Raw genomic sequence first — 14,584 nt, 5'->3', positions numbered from 1 at the left:
ATTCTCACGTCTTATAAGAAAGCTTTTAGCATTCAGGAACACACTGACTTATGTTCAACTTTATGAAGTTAATATGTTTTTTCCTACAGGTAAATTGCTTCACAATAGTTGGGCTAATAGGAGAAAATTTCTGGTTAATCATAAAACACTAGATTACGCTAATACAGCCATCGAATGGAACAGGTGGCACAACAATAGCACATTCTAATTTCATTTATTAGGGGAGAGAGTGGAGAGCCATGTACTTTCATCAGCGTGCACAGCGACAGCGGTCCAAAGTAACAGACATTTCTTTCTCTTTACTTCATTTGTTGGCTTAACCCTGCAGTTACCATTAGCAAAGCTGTAAAATAAACAATAGAAGGCTACAGATAATAGAAAACACTGCATGGAAGACACAGGGGGGAATTTATCATATGCTGTTGCTCGTGCCACGCCACCCCTGTCGCGGCAAATTTATCGAGAGGCATAGGCAAAACTAGTTTGCTTACTTTGCGTAAAAGCCTGCAAATATTTGCAAGTTTTTAGAAAGTACACAGACACAGGATAGGAAGGCCCCGTACCTGCCCACTATGCTGGTGGCCATGCCCCCTCTATGCCCACATGGTGAGGTGGTGGCTTAGCCACAAAAATAGTTATTTCAGTGTTCCTATGCTAGAAACTGGCATAGATAAATGTCCCCCACATAATCTATGCAAAAGAATCTATCATGTATTCCTGAGGGGGACATGTATTACTGAGGGGGATATGTATTCCTGAGCCATGTCCCAATCTGATGCATCTTTAGACGCTTTTGACATACTTCACACCATCTACTGGTCTACAATTTCCATTTCATGTCCAATTTTTGTTGTGATTTAGCTTTGACTGCATAGTGCATAGCTTTGTCTTGCCTAACCCTTTTGGGACCCCCTTAGGTCTTGCACCAGACCAGTTTTGCCTGAAGTGTTCCTTACAAGTCTTGTTTTATCATTCAGATTTATCGGACAATCAGTGAAAATGATATTTCTTACCTTTATGGAAAGAAACAAATAACATTTACAGATATCACTCCTAGTCTTAGAGTCTCTGAAATACTGGATAAGAGAAACATGATGCAACAGTTATATAAAAATTGCTTTAATGGAGCAATACATTCAATTTTGGAAAGAATTTGAAGTCTTGACATGAAAATACATTCAATTTACTGTTATTTACATAGATAAAGTTGCATTGTATAGGAAATGGGCACACGTTAGAGCGTCAGTGAACACTTTTAGTAAATGGCTAGGAATGTTACTTTTCTTCTTTGGATTTAATGTAGTGGATCATTACGCTTCTCATATAGAAAGCATTTGATCAGGTAACAATATACAGCAGTAAAGGGAATGTGATCTCTCTTTACTATCCAGTATACTTACTATTCTTCATTACCGCTTCACTTCTTGACTGATGCCTTATTCAATGAGGGCTGGGAAAGGCTCCAACTCCCTCTAGTGGCTGTGGGCTGCAAATACAGCAGTGAAGTAAAGGGTCACATTTCAGGATGATGCGACGGTAATTAGACAACGTAGATTTTTTTTTCTTTATTTAACAATATATGGCAGAGCATGTAGCATAGTTTCCTACGTGTTCATCGTGTATTCTCCCACTGTTAGCAGCACTACCAGCCAAACTCATCCTAAACTCATCCCCTTTCACACTTTGAGTTTTTCACAAGTGCTTTTGATGTGCAGAACCTGCATAGCACCCTGACCCATTGTAATCAATAGGTTTCTTCAGACTTGCACTTGTTTTCACGCGCATAAGAACGTTTTCCAAGTCATGCGTGTGATTTTTTTTTTTTCAAACTGTAAAAAAACGGTAATACATGGTGTTTTGAACAGCTACTATGGGACACTGTGACTATTGGGGGCACTGACACTGTTGGCTACTGGTTGACACTGTGACTATTAACTAAAAGGAGCATTGTGACAATTTGCTACTGTATGACACTATGACAGGACTGTGACTATCGGCTGCTGTGTGGGGACACAGTGACAATTGGCTACTGTAGGGGCAGATATTGGTCATGGTGGTATCTCAGGTTATTTGGTTATTTACCAATATGTGCAGCTTTGTGGTTGGGTTGACTGTAATGGTAATACTTAATGAATGTAACTACTAAACAGCTCACTCAACTGTATACATTCGACCCTTTTAAAGCAGCCTTCCAGGTTCATGTGGCTCCTGTTGAAAATAAGTTTGACATCCCATGTAAAAGGGGTAACCTTGAAGATTGCTCCAGTTCTTACAACATTGAATTTTTATGATATTCATTTTCTTATAATAAAAGGTTAATCATTATACAAATCCAGGTCTGCATTTTACTCCCACTGTTTGTGGCTATTATATCTGTCACTATGGACTAATAACTCCTACTCCAGAGCCTGTTTATGGAATAGAAAAGAACATCTCTCATTGTGTGATTACATGATACGTGCTTCAAGCTGTGCACACTTACATACAGGTGTGTATGTGTAGGGACATTGTCATAGTATATTGCCAGTCACATCTATTTCACAAAACAGGTTATTATGGAACGTTCCTAATCAGCAGGTGCTGGAACAGAGGGGAGGGGAATAGTCTATGTCTGCAAATAGAATCACAGAACTTTCCTGGTAATGTCCAGTGGTCAGGTCATGTTGGGAGGTGTACAGAATGACACAAACATTATATTTTCACATGATCTGTTGCCCTCTGGTTTTTATGTGTGTTTGTCAGATGTTTTTTATCACATACAGAAATACAAGTGCAATCATATTGTGAGTAACAAAAGCTTTTATTGAGAGATAGAATGAGTTAATGCAGCAAGTGAATATTTGCAGTGTTAACCCTTCTTCTTCAGGACCTCTGCAATTCTCCCTGGCAGCTCTCAATCAACTTCTGGACCAAATCCTGACTGATAGCCGTCCATTCTTGCACAATCAATGCAAATTAAGATCTGGGGAGTTTCCAGGCCATGGACCCAAAATCTGTACGCTTTGATCCCTGGGCCATTTAGTTATCACCTTTGCTTTGTGGCAAGGTGCTCCATCATGCTGGAAAAGGCATTGTTGATCACCAAACTGCTCTTGGACGGTTGGGAGAAGTTGCTCTTGGAGGACATTCTGGTACCATTCTTTATTCATGGATGTGTTTTTAGGCAAGACTGTGAGAGAGCCGATTCCCTTGGCTGAGAAGCCGCCCCACACATGTATGGTTGGAGGATGCTTTACAGTTGGCATGAGACAAGACTGGTGGTATCGCTCACCTTGTCTTCTCCGAACAATCAGAAAGGGGATTCATCATAGAAAATGACTTTACCCAGTCCTAAGCAGTCCACTCCATGTACCTTTTGCAGAATATCAGTCTGTCACTGATGTTTTTTCTGGAGAGAAGTGGCTTGTTTGCTGCCCTTCTCGACACCAGGCCTTGCTCCAAGAGTCTCCTCCTCACAGTGTGTCAAGATGCACTCACACCTGCCTGCTGCCATTCCTGAGCAAGCTCTGCACTGCTGGTAGCCCGATCCGGAAGCTGAAACACTTTTAAGAGATAGTCCTGGCACTTGGTGGTCCCTCTTGGGCTCCCTGGAGCCTTTTTGGCAACAATGGAACCTCTCTCCTTGAATTCCTTGATGATGCAATATATTGTTGACTGAGGTGCAATCTTTCTAGCTGCCATATTCTTCCCTATTAGGCCAGTTTTGTGCAGTGCAATGATGACTGCATGTGCTTCTTTAGAGATAACCATGGTTAACAGAAGAGAAACAATGATGCCAAGCACCGGCCTCCTTTTAAAGTGTCCAGTGGTGTGATTCTTACTTAAACATAACAGATTGATCTCCAGCCCTGTCCTCATCAACACCCACACCTGTGTTACTGGAGCAATCACTGAAACAATGTTAGCTGCTCCTTTTAAGGCAGGCCTGCAATGAAGTTGAAATGAGTTTTGGGGGAAAAAGTTCATTTTCTAGGCAAATATTGACTTTGCAATTAATTGCTGTTAAGCTAATCACTCTTTATAACATTCTGGAGTATATGCAAATTGCCATTATAAAACCTGATGCAGTAGACTTTGTAAAAATTTACATTTGTATCATTCTCAAAACTTATGGCCATGACTGTATCTATATATAGAGTATAATAGGATTGTATTATAGTCATGTCCAGTGGTCATATATCATGTCAGTTCATGGCCAGTTGCACGTGAACCGATTGTCAAATTATACAATTTCGGTCAGTGAAAAACACTCAAGGGCAAGTGATCTAACTCTAAATCTAGTTTTTATGTTCCATGTTAAGAGCCAAAATCACTGGAGAAAGAAGTATTTGGTGATAATTGGGGCCATTTACTAAGGGCCCGATTCACGTTTTCCCGACATGTTACCCGAATATTTCCGATTTGCGCCGATTTTCCCTGAATTGCCCCGGGATTTTGGCGCACGCGATCGGATTGTGGCGCATCGGCGCCGGCATGCACGCGACAGAAATCAGGGGGCGTGGCCGAGTGAAAACCCGACGTATTCGGAAAAAACGCCGCATTTAAAAAAAGAAATGTGTCGCTTGGGACGCGCTTACCTTCACTTGGTCCGGCCCGGTGAACTCCAGCGCGTTCAGATGCTTTTCAGCACAGCAACGCCACCTGGTGAACGGCGGAGGAACTACCTTGATGAATCCCGGCTGGACCTGAATCCAGCGCAGAGAACGCGCTGCTGGATCGCGAACGGACCGGGTAAGTAAATCTGCCCCAATGTGTCCTGTGCATTGTAAAGTGTCATGTAGTCACTGCTGATTTATGAAAAGTTTGTTAAAAAGTTTTTTAACCATTTAAGACAATTACTTAACTTGCCAATGTGTCATGTGCTGCCACTTTAAAGGTTGAAGAGAGGAGCTGTTTGCAAAGCCATACAATTATACATTGCAACTTTAACAATGATTCTTGAAAGATCCTGAAATTTGAAGCTAGGTTGCTAGCGGTCAGAGGAAAAGCTGGATGCAAAAGCTTGTACTGTTTCCCATTAATTTCCCATTTAATTTGTAATTTAAGTGTGAGATCATCCTTCATAGGTAACCCCATGGTTGTATATGAGGAAACTGCCCATATAGTCAATCTTTAATATGTTTCAGTTATCAAATTTTTTGCCATTATGAGCATGGGAGTATAAATCTGTTTATGGCTACAAGAAATGCCTGCATTGATTCACTGCAGATTTTCTGCAGCATATAAATTTTGGTTATCTGCTGTAAATCCGCAGCAGAAAAAAAACTCTTGGCTTTTAAGTTGCAGAGCAGCTGATTTTTAGTTCACAAACATCCATATTTACAGTCTGCACTACAGGTGAGAAGTATAAGTGGACATGGGACTACTGCAGCTCTTCTAATGCTATGGCTCCTGCTTGGGTTATTGATACACTTGGCTGGGACGTAATTGTTTGCAGTCACTGCTGTGGCTGGCACCCCAGGGGTAGTCTATAAATTAAAAAAAAAAACACTTTAAAGGAAATCTACCATTTGCTTTTATGCATTATGAATAGAGATGAGCGAGCACTAAAATGCTCGGGTGCTCGTTATTCGAGACAAACTTTTCCCGATGCTCGAGTGCTCGTTTCGAATAACGAGCCCCATTGAAGTCAATGGGAGACTCGAGCATTTTTCAAGGGGACCAAGGGTCTGCACAGGGAGGCTTGGCCATACACCTGGGAACCTCAGAAAAGGATAGAAACACCACGGAAATGGACAGGAAACAGCAGGGGCAGCATGCATGGATGCCTCTGAGGCTGCTTAATCGTACCATTATGCCAAAATTATGGGCAACAGCATGGCCATGACAGAGTGACCGAATGAGGCTAGATAGCATCTAAAACATCCAATAATTGACCCTGACACTATAGGGGACGGCATGCAGAGGCAGCGGCAGGCTAGAGAGTAGCATGGCGACATACCTTAAATGGACTCAGGCTTCAAACCAATGGGTGGCAGAGAGGAACCAAAGGAGGTGAGCAAGAAGCGCTGAAATGATTTCCTATGTCAACAAAAGGCTGACGGTATATTTAGTCGATAACACAGCATGGTGGCGACATAGTGACCAAGTTCCATAACGTATCTGGTGAAACACCCGAAAAATGAGCCTGACACAGCTCTCTTGATAAGGGGACGACATGTGGAGGCAGCCATGGAGACGACTTCCATGATTAAGAGCGACAGTATGGGGCATCCATATTGCGCTGCTATGATTGCAACTTCAGGTCTCCAGCATGGCGGCGACAAATGCGCCGAGTTCCACTATGTATCTGGTGAAACACCTGAAAATTCTGCCTGACACAGCTCGTTTGATAAGGGGATGATGTGCTGCATATCCTCTTGTGCTCCAGCGTCTGGGGTATAGAGAGTTGAAAGTTGCGCATGGAGACATTGGTGGACGCTGTGGAGGATCGTGGAGGCAAAATGGACAGGAAACAGCAGGGGCAGCATGCATGGATGCCTCTGAGGCTGCCTAATCTTGGGATGGAGCTGGCGGTCCGCTGCCAGGCGAGCTTTCGCCTGTCCAAGCCCCTGTCTCTCGGCTCCTCCCCACCCAAAATGGGCCTGGGTGCCAGAAGCGTTTACTTTGAAAAAATTATAATTTTCAAAGCAGGCCGGGTCGTTTGAATATTTCACCTAGGAATAATGGAATAGCATAGTGGTTCTATTTTTAATTGTTTTTTCGGAAATGGTTCCATGATTAAGAGCAACAGTATGGGGCATCCATATTGCGCTGCTATGATTGCAACTTCAGGTCTCCAGCATGGCGGCAACAGATGGGCCGAGTTCCACTATGTATCTGGTGAAACACCTGAAAATTCTGCCTGACCCAGCTCGTTTGATAAGGTGACGATGTATGGAGGCAGTGAACTAGTAGTAGATTAAAGGTGCTGCAGTTAAAACTATGTTAGTTGGATCTTGGGATGGAGATGGCGCTCAGCTGCCAGGCGAGCTTTCGCCTATCCAAGCCCCTGTCTCTTGGCAACTCCCCAAACAGCACTTCTAAGAACCTTTTGTATAAGATTAAGTGTAGTAGTGTTCTTATAAGTTTGGGATATGGCGGGTGAGGGGAATGTAAACAGTTGCACAAGAAGCGCTGAAATAATATCGGTAAATGATAAAAGTTTGCCAGTATATTTTGTGGATAACACAGCAGGGTGGCAACAAAGTTAACAAGTTTGATGTGGAAGCCATGAAAACAAACCAAAATTCTGCCTGACACAGCTCGTTTTATAAGGGGACGATGTATGGAGGCAGTGAACTAGTAGTAGATTAAAGGTGCTGCAGTTAAAACTATGTTAGTTGGATCTTGGGATGGAGCTGGCGCTCCGCTGCCAGGCGAGCTTTCGCCTATCCAAGCCCCTGTCTCTCGGCTACTCCCCAAACAGCACTTCTAAGAACCTTTTGTATAAGATCAAGAGTAGTAGTGTTCTTATAAGTTTGGGTTATGGCGGGTGAGGGGAATGTAAACAGTTGCGCAAGAATCTTTGAAATAATATCGGTAAATGATAAAAGTTTGCCAGTATATTTTGTGGATAACAGAGCAGGGTGGCGACAAAGTTAACAAGTTTGATGTGGAAGCCATGAAAACAACCCAAAATTCTGCCTGACACAGCTCGTTTGCTAAGGGGACGATGTATGGAGGCAGCTATATGCACGACTTTTGGAGGCAGCTATGGCGATGCCGTGTGGAGGTAGCAATGGAGACAAAGTGTGAAGGCAGCTAAAAAGACGACGTGTGGAGGCTGCTATGGAGACAATTTAATTTAGATAGTGCCTGTATGTGGCAGTCCAAAAAAGTTTTCAAACCAGAGGAGCAGGTAGGTGGTCATCCAGAAAAATTAAATAGATTGAGTGCCTGTATGTGGCACTCCCAAAAATTGTTTAAAACAGAGGACCGGGTAGGTGGCCCTCCAGAAAAAATTAAATACATAGAGTACTATAGCTAGAGCCAGTTGGCCCAGGCAAAAAATAGCCAGTTTCCTCTGCTTTAGTCTACAAAGAGGAGGAGAAGGAGGACAATGAGGAGGAGGAGTGCATACATTATTCAGGTTGAGTTTCTTTCACCTGGTGGAGAATGAAAATCCGGAGAAATCCAGGCTTTATTCATCTTGATAAGCGTCAGCCTGTCAGCGCTGTCAGTCGACAGGCGTGTACGCTTATCAGTGATGATGCCACCAGCTGCACTGAAAACCCGCTCGGACAACACGCTAGCGGCAGGGCAGGCAAGGCGTACAGCGCCAGTTCGTGCCACATGTCCAGCTTTGAAACCCAGTAGTTGTAGGGAGCTGTGTGATCATTTAGGACAATGGTATGGTCAGCTACGTACTCCCTCACCATCTTTCTGTAAAGATCAGCCCTAGTCTGCCGAGACTGGGGACAGGTGACAGTGTCTTGCTGGGGTGACAAACTGGCAAAGGGCTTGTAAAGCGTACCCCTGCCAGTGCTGGACAAGCTGCCTGCTCGCCTACTCTCCCTCGCTACTTGTCCCGCAGAAGTATGCCCTCTGCCGCTAGCGCTGTCAGAAGGGAAATACTGTTTCTGCTTGTGCACCAGGGCCTGCTGGTATTCATGCATTCTCACACTCCTTTCCTCTCCAGGGATGAGAGTGGAAAGATTTTGCTTGTACCGTGGGTCCAGGAGAGTGAATACCCAGTAATCGGTGCTGGAATAAATTCTTTGAACGCGGGGGTCACGGGATAGGCAGCCTAGCATGAAATCTGCCATATGCGCCAGAGTACCAACGCGCAAGAATTCACTACCCTCACTGGCCTGACTGCCCATTTCCTCCTCCTCCAACTCCTCTTCTTCTGCCCATACACGCTGAACAGTGAAGGACTGAACAACGCTCCCCTCTTCTGTCTCGCCAAAATTCTCCTCCTCTTCCTCCTCCACCTCCTCCGATATGCGCTGAGAAACAGACCTGAGGGTGCTTTGGCTATCAACAAAAGAATCTTCTTCCTCTGTCTCTTGTGACGAGCGCAAAGCTTCTGACTTCATGCTGATCAGAGAGTTTTTCAACAGGCAAAGCAGCGGGATGGTGAGGCTGATGATGGCGGCATCGCCACTGACCATCTGTGTTGACTCCTCAAAGTTACTCAGCACCTGACAGATATCAGACATCCACGTCCACTCCTCATTGTACACTTGAGGAAGCTGACTGACCTGACTACCAGTGGAAGTTGACATCTGGCAGTCTACAATCGCTCTGCGCTGCTGGTAAACTCTGGATAACATGGTTAATGTTGAATTCCACCTTGTGGGCACGTCGCACAACAGTCGGTGAGCGGGCAGTTGGAGGCGGCGCTGCGCTGCCCTGAGAGTGGCAGCATCTGTGCTGGACTTCCTGAAATGCGAACAGATGCAGCGCACCTTCGTGAGCAAATCAGACAGATTGGGGTATGTCTTGAGGAACCGCTGAACTATGATATTTAACACATGGGCCAGGCATGGCGCATGTGTCAGTCTGCCGAGTTGCACAGCCGCCACCAGGTTACGGCCGTTGTCACACACAACCATGCCTGGCTTCAGGTTCAGCGGTGCCAGCCACAGATCAGTCTGCGCCGTGATGCCCTGTAATAGCTCTTGGGCGGTGTGCCTTTTATCGTCTAGGCTCAGCAGTTTGAGCACCGCCTGCTGTCGCTTAGCGATGGCACTGCTGCTGTGCCTAGAGCTACCGACTGATGGCGCCATGCCCACGGATGGTAATTCGGAGGATGAGGTGGAGGAGGGGTGGGAGGAGGCATAGTAGGCCTGAGAGACCTGCCCCAGGGTCAGACTCGGTCCCAGCCTCCACCAAGTTAACCCAATGTGCCGTCAGCGATATATAGTGGCCCTGCCCGGCAGCACTCGTCCACGTGACCGTGGTCAGGTGGACCTTGTCAGAAACGGCGTTGGTCAGGGCACGGATGATGTTGTCTGACACGTGCTTGTGCAGGGCTGGGACGGCACATCGGGAAAAGCAGTGGCGGCTGGGGACCGAATACCGAGGGGCGGCCACCGCCATGAGGTTTCGAAAGGCCTCGGTCTCTACCAGCCTATAGGGCAGCATCTCCAGGCTAAGCAGTTTGGAGATGTGGACGTTGAGGGCTTGGGCGTGTGGGTGGGTTGCACTATACTTCCTTTTGCGCTCCAGCGTCTGGGGTATGGAGAGCTGAACGCTGGTGGATGCTGTGGAGGATCGTGGAGGCAAAGATGGGGTTTTCGCACGGGAGGTGTTTGGGCCGGGGTCCTGGGCAGGGGGCTGACTAGCAGATGACACAGGGGAAGGAGCAGTGGTGTGCCCGGCCGGAGGTGAACGGGCTTGGTGCCATTGAGTGGGGTGTTAAGCATTCATATGCCTGCGCATACTGGTGGTAGTTAAGCTAATAGTGGTGGAACCCCTGCTGATCCTGGTTTGGCACAGGTTGCACACCACAGTCCGTCGGTCATCTGGTGTTTCTTTAAAGAACCTCCAGACTTCTGAAAATCTAGCCCTCGCCACGGGAGCTTGACTACGTGAAACATTTGGCGCTGATGCACCAGCTCTGGCCCTGCCTCTCTGTCTGGCCCCACCACTGCCTCTTCCAAACTGTTCTGGTTTAGGACTCGCCTCCGTCTCAGAAGCACTGTGTTCACCCGGCTTATCAACCCAGCTTGGGTCTGTCACCTCATCATCCTCCGATCCCTCAGTCTGCTCCCCTCTCGGACTTCCTGCCCTGACAACAACTTCACCACTGTCTGACAACCGTGTCTCCTCATCGTCCGACACCTCTTTACACACTTCTTCCACTACGTCAATAATGTCATCATCACCCACAGACTGCGACCGGTGGAAAACCTGGGCATCGGAGCTTAGCTCAGCATCCGGACAAGTTGTTTGTGACTCTGGGAAGGGTCCAGTTCCTCAGAGTATGCCGGTTCAAATGCCAAATTTTCCTGGGAGGGGGCAGACTGGGTGGAAGGAGGCTGAGGTGGAGGAGCTGGAGGAGTGCTGATTTCGGTGACATGGGTGGACTGCGTGGAAGACTGACTGGTGGACAAATGGCTAGAAGCATTGTCCGCAATCCACGACATCACCTCTTCGCACTGTTCTGGCCTCAACAGTGCTCTACCACAAGTCCCAGTAACTTGAGACATAATAAACCTAGGGAGTATAGCTCTGCTGCGTTCCCCTGCTCCCTCATCAGCAGGTGGTGTCTCACCCCGCCCAGGACCACGGCCTCTGACCCCTGCAGTAGTTGGATGCCCACGTCCACGCCCTCGTCCTCTACCCCTAGCCCTCGGGTTAAACATTTTCAAAATTAAAGTGTAAACTGTAAAATTTTTTTGTTTTTTGTTTTTTTTGTGTTTTTTTTTTTTAAACAAAACGATGCTATCCTATTGCTATGGCTAGTTTCTAACCTACACTGACAGCACACAACTGGATTTTGTGCTGTGCCTGATGACTTTGAGTTATAAAAGTAAATAAACGTAAAAAAAAATAAATCAGCAGACTGTGCCTAATTCAAATCAAACCCCTAATAAATTGTCCCACTTTGGTGTTTTTGGGGTGGATATGTGTGTCACTAAGAGCTAAACACAATGGTCGCAAGTCTCCCTGCAAATTCCTCACAATATGGTACTAGCTGCACTACTAGTGCCAGCAAGCCCAGCCACAAGCAAATAAAAAAATATATATATAACGTTATTGTAGCCCTAAGAAGGGCTGTTGGGTTCTTGTAGAATCACTCCTGCCTAACACTATTCTAATAGAACACCCTAACGCTTTCCCTGACCAGCAGCAGCTCTCTCCCTAGCGGCATCCAGACAGAGAATGATACGAGCAGCGCGGGCAGGGGCTAGTCTATTCCAGGGTCACCTGATCAGGCCAGCCAACCACTGCTATCGACGTGTAAGGGTACCACGTCATGCTGGGTGGAGTGCAGAGTCTCCTGGCTTGTGATTGGCTCTGTTTCTGGCCGCCAAAAATCACAACGGCGGGAGATGCCATTTTCTCGAGCTGGCGAAATACTTGTCCGAGCAACAAGCAGTTTCGAGTACCCTAATGCTCGAACGAGCATCAAGCTCGGACGAGTGTGTTCGCTCATCTCTAATTATGAACCAAACAGCTGTAGCTACACCAATGCGGAAACATATCTTATTTAATCCCTTTGCTGAGTCATTTAACTGAAAAAAACAATGATAAAATTATGATAATGAGACTCTGTCGCTCCTGTGGCCACCTGGCTAGTACCGATCACGGGTGTTACCATAAAGCCTTTGCTGCAATATACAGCAAAGACTTACCAGCTATGGAGAGGGCTCTCCATGCACCAGGACGTGGCTTGCGCCGTTCTAGTACACCGCAAGTCGGGAAGGGGTTAACATTACATAGAAGCTCTATCGAGAGGGGAAGGGGAGCATCTAGGTCTCCATCTATCAACTCAGAAGGGAAAACTGCTAGGGAGGAAAATTTTAAGGATGGCATTTTAAACGCCAGTCTTTAAATTCCCCACACTGGCTGCTCCGGTGCCCGTAATTACTAGGAGGCTTGTACTGAGTAGATCAGGTGCAAACTCTGCCAGTTTGTACTTATGACTAGGTATGATCTGGCAAGATTTCTGATATATTCTTGTCTGGTCTTCCAGACTATACTGTAGCAAATCTGGCAGTCCGGTCATTCAGGAGGCAAAGTGGCGTGCTTTGTCGGGGAAGCCAGGAGACTGGCGGGGAAGTGGAGATTTATGTACCTTTTCCTCACACATAATGAATCTCTGCCAATTTATTCAAAGTGAAATACCCTTTCAAAAGGATAATAGTGAAATAATCTGGTTTTTACTTAATACACTATGTTCAGAAGTAACAACAATAATTAAATTCACAAAATCTTTAGTTTTTAGCTAAACAAATACACAGACAAAAACATTATAATGTCTAAGTGCCTTCCATTTATATCACCCACCACCTTTACATTTAATCCTTTTTTTTTACACATCACTCAATATATAAGTTGAGACATCAAAAAGTGTCTTCAGTGACAGCTATGGATTCCATTATAAGGATTCAATGTTCTTATATAAAATATGACTCCAATGACAGAGCTCATTTATAGCCTCCATCTCCTCATGTCTAATGCATTGAAATTCAGTCCATGAGCTCAGCTCTAAGGGTGCTCTGCTTGCAGTGACTTTATACTTATCAAAGGGCATCTATTGCTTGGGAAAGCCCTTTTAGATTAGCCTCTAGGGAACGGTACCTACACGGACTCCAAAAGTGCTGATCTGGTGATAACTACATAAAATCCAAAATCTGTTCAATGTCTATCCAAGAGCTCCTGGCCAGAAAGGTACAGAATGAGCCTCTTCACATAAGTGGAGACCCAATCTGGGTGTTACATTCACTTCTCCTTCTACCAGGAAAGGACTGGACTTATACGCTAAGTGTGTCCATGACGGAGGACACAAGAGTATGCATCCCATCTCTGTCTGCTCAGTATACAGCGCTATTTCAGCATTGACGTCATAAGGGAAACATTGACAGCAACAATTCACTTCAGCTGCACTATTAAAAAAAAATACAAAATAGTGAGCTAGGTTTTAAAATGTGTTCCCTTTTCATGGTTATCTTTGATGGAACATTAAAGTGGCTGACACTTCTGAATGGCGGATGGTTAGTGTAAATATACCTAAGATAATGGTCATCCAAACTGCATGATTGAGAATTCATATTTTCATGCTTCATATTTTTATCTCCCAATTGGTTTGAACTAACCTACAAAAGTTCCTTGATGGGGATTGCAGCCTTGGTGGAAAGCGAGAAGTAGATGTTATGCCCCAAGCGCTGGGTAATGGACATCCTCAATCCTTGAGGTTTTGAGTGGCATGCTGCACTTTTTGGGCAGCACTTGAGGAAAGAGACTAAAAGAAAGGAATTACAATTGATGGTTATTGTTGATGGACAAGAGAGATGAGGGATATCCCTTATTGATAAACTATTGATCCTTAGTATAGGCCAACAGTAGAAATTCCTGGTCAACCCCTCTAACTTTTCTTTATTTAGGCCCAATTAAAAGTTTTCCATACCTGATAACGTTTACAGAATATTCTCCACAGTGCAGGATCTATGGGAAAGCCAGGCACACTAATGAATTCACCTCTGTCCGACGAGCTCCATTACTCAGTAATGTAAATAAACAGGTGTAACTTTGTGATCTCTCTATGTAAATGTTTCCTATTAGGGATAAAGAAGCCTCTGCTGCATTTATCACAGCACTGTTTTAGGGGTATGCTAATGGGAAGAAGAATATTTCTAACTTCCATCATGTGGTTTAATCACCAGCTGGAGATCAAAAGCCACCATGCGATTTTATATGCTATGGGCTGCTTCCAAAATACCCCGACATGGAATGAGATCAATGTCAAAATTGGTACATACAGCAAAGCGCTTGCAATAAAAAGCTTTTTATGTGTCTTGTTCAAAGCATTTAAGTGCCTTTTAGATCACTGATTGAACCATACTCACTAGAAAGTGGAACCTTATAATACCAAATACATTTCCAAAGCAGAATTCCATTAGAGGAGAACGAAAGGAGTTTGTTTTTTTTT

At 45.1% G+C, this 14,584-nt stretch overlaps 1 long non-coding RNA gene across 1 annotated transcript; it reads right to left on the bottom strand.

Moving 5' to 3' along the window:
• Positions 1-225: 225 nt before the first annotated feature.
• LOC140068792 (uncharacterized) lies at positions 226-13,869 on the bottom strand. The gene is made up of 3 exons (XR_011848564.1): positions 13,752-13,869; positions 1,401-1,486; positions 226-343 (listed from the first exon to the last, which is right to left on the bottom strand). It is a non-coding gene; the product is annotated as an uncharacterized lncRNA (long non-coding RNA).
• Between the last annotated feature and the right edge of the window lie 715 nt (positions 13,870-14,584).

This window comes from Engystomops pustulosus, chromosome 7 (assembly GCF_040894005.1).
Source record: "Engystomops pustulosus chromosome 7, aEngPut4.maternal, whole genome shotgun sequence".
In the NCBI taxonomy this organism is placed as follows: domain Eukaryota; kingdom Metazoa; phylum Chordata; class Amphibia; order Anura; family Leptodactylidae; genus Engystomops; species Engystomops pustulosus.
This window is presented reverse-complemented; position numbering and strand designations above follow the sequence as displayed.